We start from the raw sequence: 6,247 nt of genomic DNA on the forward strand, positions 1-6,247 counted from the left end.
TGGATATCGAGGCCCCGGTGTAGACGTGTACCGCGCAACGTGATTGGCTGGGGCTTTCATTATCACAAGATTTTTCTATTTGAGTTTTGATTTCAGAAAACCATTTGTTTTAATTTATGAAGAATACATAAACCTCGTGAGAGGGCATGGTAATTATGCCATTTCATAAATCACCTTCAAGTTTATGCATGGCTGCCTAGGCCAATGCTTAGTCTATTTACAGTTTTGCTACGGCTAACAAATCAGCTAGCGTTGTTTCATGTGTCGTTAATTAAGCTTCTATATTCTATCGTGTATCATAGGCAGCCACACATAAACTTAAAATTTTAAAAGATAAGCATTACATCACACCATGTATCCACCTAGACCGACGGTGCTGGCCCGAAGGCCGGGCCGCAACTGGTGATGCAATGTAGTTGAGCTTCCGTGCACGCAATGACGCAATCTGATAGCTGTCCAACAGCCTTTGTGGAGCATCCATTGGTGCATCCAACGGTCACCGTCTCACACCCCATCACGCAGGTGACAAGGGAGTTGACGTTGGACCGCCCATCGCCAGCATACGTGTCATCGGCGATTGTTGCTCCGACCATAAGGAGGAGTACCACCGCGACGCTGGTGAACGATGAAGCCATCATGTCCTGTGCGTCGATTTTTCGTGTGAGGTGGCTAGAGTTTTAGAGAACGTACACTTATGATGCGACAGGCCACGGCTTGAGAAGGAGATTTTAAAGAGCAACTGATTTAGTTCTTTCGTTCCGCGAAGCGCGGTCACATGCAAGAAGTGTGACGTCGACTTTGGCTCTGTCATGCAAAGGAGCTAAATCGTGATGATCATTTGATTACATATTTTTGTAACCTACACTATAAAAATAGTATGTCTTTTAACGTTCTCCTCAATTTATCTAAGAATTCTGAGGCTATTAAATACAGTCCTTTTGATGTGATCACATAATTTGATATAGAGATTTTTGTCACACATGTTTGAAGGTTGCAACGATCGAAATTGTATGACCATGTGATAGGACATGTAATCATCATGTAAATATAATGTACATTATATCATATGACATTTTTTATTTTGCACCAGAGCTTGAATGGTTGTACCATAGGCAAACAAATGGGTTATTCCAAAACGTTTGAGTCAATGCAAATTTCTTGTAAGAGTAAAGTGGTTCAATTTATAACAAAACTAGGCCAAAACTATATATGGCATGACTGATTGAAGGACAACCATGTAAAAAACCTTGATAATGAGAAAAGTAAGCATAGAATACAACCAAGCAAACCAACACCTCCACCATCTCGATATTGCGTACTTGCTAGCACCAATCGCGTCATCAAAGCGAAAACCGCTAACCAATAAAGTTGGCCATCCCTAAAAAATTGGCCTTCGCCACCGTACACATCTGGCAGCCCCACAAATACAACATGAAACTAGCTAATAGCAACTATGGAAAAAAACTAGCTAGTACCAACACCTTCAAGGAGGGCAACAACATCCGAGGGTGCCATCATTATCCACATCCACACTCGTTGACTCAAGACATTCGTTTAGCACATTCCACACGTCATCTCACCAAAACATAGGGAAAGGTCTCACAATGGCATAAACCGTCCTGTCCCTATAAGAACCAAGCAACTATGTGAGAATTTTTTCTCAAAAAATTGTTTCACGCCTAAGGGTATATGTTCCTATCATTTGAGCCCCTACAAAGTTTTTAAAATATGAACATGATTGAAATTAAAGCATGCCATAACATTCAAACATGCCAAAATTAATACCATCTTTTGTGTGTTGGTCAAAATAAATGTAAAATTTTGTAGTCATATTAATATATTTTTTGTAAATGTAAACTTGGAAATCAAATTTTATGTAGACAATTTGCAAACCCACTTTGAAATTGTATTTAGCTTTTGCCTACGACCTATGCAGGGTGATTGGGACATCACTACCATTCTTACGCCATCATCTCTTGCCGCTACGCATATTCAAATTCCAGGAAAATAAGAAGTAGTCATCACATCTCGTGTAGCCAATTAAATCATAAGGTACTTTTATTTCTAGTAACTATTTCTAATGTTTATGAGAATATTGTTGGGGAACGTCGCATGGGAAACAAAAAATTTCCTACGCGCACGAAGACCTATCATGGTCATGTCCATCTACGAGAGGGGATGTGTGATCTACGTACCCTTGTAGACCATACAGCAGAAGCGTTAGTGAACGCGGTTGATGTAGTGAAACGTCCTCACGTCCCTCGGTCCGCCCCGCGAACCGTCCCGCGATCAGTCCCACGATCTAGTGCCGAACGGACAGCACCTCCGCGTTCAGCACACGTACAGCTCGACGATGATCTCGGCCTTCTTGATCCAGCAAGAGAGACGGAGAGGTAGAAGAGTTCTCCGGCAGCGTGACGGCGCTCCGGAGGTTGGTGATGATCTTGTCTCAGCAGGGCTCCGCCCGAGCTCCGCAGAAACGCGATCTAGAGGAAAAACCGTGGAGGTATGTGGTCGGGCTGCCGTGGAAAAGTCGTCTCAAATCAGCCCTAAAACCTCCGTATATATAGGGGGGAGAGGGGGAGCCTTGCCTTGGGGTCCAAGGACGCCTAAGGGTTTCGGCCGAGACAAGGGGGGAAGGTCTCCCCCCCCCCAAACCGAGTCCAACTTGGTTTGGAAGGTGGAGTCCTTCTTCCCTTTCCCACCTCCTCCTCTTTTGTCTCTTTGATTTTTCTTCCTATGGCGCATAGGGCCTTCTTGGGCTGTCCCACCAGCCCACTAAGGGCTGGTGTGCCACCCCCAAGGCCTATGGGCTTCCCCCGGGTGGGTTGCCCCCCCCCCCCCCCCGGTGAACTCCCGGAACCCATTTGTCATTCCCGGTACATTACCGGTAACTCCGAAAACCTTCCGGTAATCAAATGAGGTCATCATATATATCAATCTTCGTTTCCGGACCATTCCGGAAACCCTCGTGACGTCCATGATCTCATCCGGGACTCCGAACAACATTCGGTAACCAACCATATAACTCAAATACGCATAAAACAACGTCGAACCTTAAGTGTGCAGACCCTGCGGGTTCGAGAACTATGTAGACATGACCCGAGAGACTCCTCGGTCAATATCCAATAGTGGGACCTGGATGCCCATATTGGATCCTACATATTATACGAAGATCTTATCGTTTGAACCTCAGTGCCAAGGATTCATATAATCTCGTATGTCATTCCCTTTGTCCTTCGGTATGTTACTTGCCCGAGATTCGATCGTCAGTATCCGCATACCTATTTCAATCTCGTTTACCGGCAAGTCTCTTTACTTGTTCCGTAATACAAGATCCCGCAACTTACACTAAGTCACATTGCTTGCAAGGCTTGTGTGTGATGTTGTATTACCGAGTGGGCCCCGAGATACCTCTCCGTCACACGAAGTGACAAATCCTAGTCTTGATCCATACTAACTTAACGAACACCTTCAGAGATACCTGTAGAGCATCTTTATAGTCACCCAGTTACGTTGCGACGTTTGATACACACAAAGTATTCCTCCGGTGTTAGTGAGTTATATGATCTCATGGTCATAGGAACAAATACTTGACACGCAGAAAAACAGTAGCAACAAAATGACACGATCAACATGCTACGTCTATTAGTTTGGGTCTAGTCCATCACGTGATTCTCCTAATGACGTGATCCAGGTATCAAGCAACAACACCTTGTTCATAATCAGAAGACACTGACTATCTTTGATCAACTGGCTAGCCAACTAGAGGCTTGCTAGGGACAGTGTTTTGTCTATGTATCCACACATGTAAATGAGCCTTCATTCAATACAATTATAGCATGGATAATAAACGATTATCTTGATACAGGAATTATAATAATAACTATATTTATTATTGCCTCTAGGGCATAATTCCAACAGTCTCCCACTTGCACTAGAGTCAATAATCTAGTCCTCACATCATCATGCGAATTACATTGTAATAAATCTAACACCCATACAGTTCTGGTATTGATCATGATTTGCCCGTGGAAGAGGTTTAGTCAGCGGGTTTGCTACATTCAGATCCGTGTGCACTTTGCATATATTTATGTCCTCCCCTTCGACGTAGTCGCGGATGAGGTTGAAGCGTCGTTTGATGTGTCTGGACTTCTTGTGAAACCGTGGTTCCTTTGCTAAGGCAATGGCACCCGTGTTGTCACATAACAAGGTTATTGGATTCAGTGCGCTTGGCACCACTCCAAGATCCGTCATGAATTGCTTCATCCAGACACCCTCCTTAGCCGCCTCCGAGGCAGCCATGTACTCCGCTTCACATGTAGAATCTGCTACGACGCTTTGCTTGGAACTGCACCAGCTTACCGCACCCCCATTAAGAATAAATACGTATCCAGTTTGCGACTTAGAGTCGTCCGGATCTGTGTCAAAGCTTGCATCGACGTAACCTTCGGGTTGCATCATATACAACTCTTCCTTAAGGAACGCCGTTTTGACATCCATCTGCCAGATTTCATAATCGAAAAATGCAGCTATTGCTAACATGATTCTGACGGACTTAAGCATCGCTACGGGTGAGAATGTCTCATTGTAGTCAACTCCTTGAACTTGTGAAAAACCCTTTGCCACAAGTCGAGCTTTATAAACGGTCACATTGCCGTCAGCGTCCGTCTTCCTCTTAAAGATCCATTTGTTCTGAATAGCCTTACGGCCCTCAGGTAGTACTTCCAAAGTCCACACTTTGTTCTCATACATGGATCCTATCTCGGACTTCATGGCTTATAGCCATTTGTTGGAATCTAGGCCCACCATTTCTTCTTCATAATTTGCAGGTTGATTGTTGTCTAACAACATGATTGACAAGACGGGATTACCGTACCACTCTGGAGCCTTACGTGGTCTCGTCGACCTGCGTGGTTTGAAAGAAACTTGAACCGGAGTTTCATGATCATCATCATTAACTTCCTCCTCAACCGGCGTCGCAACGACAGAGGTTTCCCCTTGCCCTGCGCCACCATCCAGAGGGATGAGAGGTTCGACAACCTCATCAAGTTCTATCTTCCTCCCACTCAATTCTCTCGAGAGAAACTCCTTCTCGAGAAAAGCTCCATTTTTAGCAACAAGCACTTTGCCCTCAGATTTGAGATAGAAGGTGTACCCAACTGTCTCTTTTGGGTAACCTATGAAGATGCACTTTTCCGCTTTGGGTTCCAGCTTTTCAGGCTGAAGCTTTTTGACATAAGCATCACATCCCCAAACTTTAAGAAACGACAACTTTGGCCTTTTGCCATACCACAGTTCGTATGGTGTCGTCTCAACGGATTTTGATGGTGTCCTATTTAAAGTGAATGCAGCTGTTTCTAATGCATAACGCCAAAACGATAACGGCAAATCGGTAAGAGACATCATAGATCGCACCATCTCTAATAAAGTACGATTACGACGTTCGGACACACCATTACGCTGTGGTGTTCCAGGCGGTGTCAACTGTGAAACAATTCCACATTATCTTAAGTGAGCACCAAACTCGAAACTCAGATATTCACCCCCACGATCAGAACGTAGGAACTTGATCTTCTTGTTACGATGATTTTCAACTTCACTCTGAAATTGCTTGAACTTTTCAAATGTTTCAGACTTGTGCTTCATTAAGTAGACATAACCATATCTACTCAAATCGTCAGTGAAGGTGAGAAAATAACGATATCCGCCGCGTGCCTCTACGCTCATCGGACCACACACATCGGTATGTATGATTTCTAACAAGTCACTTGCATGCTCCATTGTTCCGGAGAACGGAGTTTTAGTCATCTTGCCCATGAGGCATGGTTCGCACGTGTCAAGTGAATCAAAGTCAAGTGACTCCAAAAGTCCATCGGCATGGAGTTTCTTCATGCGCTTTACACCAATATGACCTAAGCGGCAGTGCCACAAAAATATGGCGCTATCATTGTTAACTCTAACTCTTTTGGTCTCAATGTTATGTATGTGTGTATCGCTATCAAGATTCAATATGAACAATCCTCTCACATTGGGTGCATGACCATAAAAGATGTTACTCATAGAAATAGAACAACCATTATTCTCTGACTTAAAAGAGTAACCGTCTCGCAATAAACAAGATCCAGATATAATGTTCATGCTCAAAGCAGGCACTAAATAACAATGATTCAAGTTCATAACTAATCCTGATGGTAACTGAAGTGAAACTGTGCCGACGGCGATTGCATCAACCTTGGAACCATTT

The sequence above is a fragment of the Hordeum vulgare genome, chromosome 4H (assembly GCF_904849725.1).
Source record: "Hordeum vulgare subsp. vulgare chromosome 4H, MorexV3_pseudomolecules_assembly, whole genome shotgun sequence".
Classification (NCBI taxonomy): Eukaryota; Viridiplantae; Streptophyta; class Magnoliopsida; order Poales; family Poaceae; genus Hordeum; species Hordeum vulgare.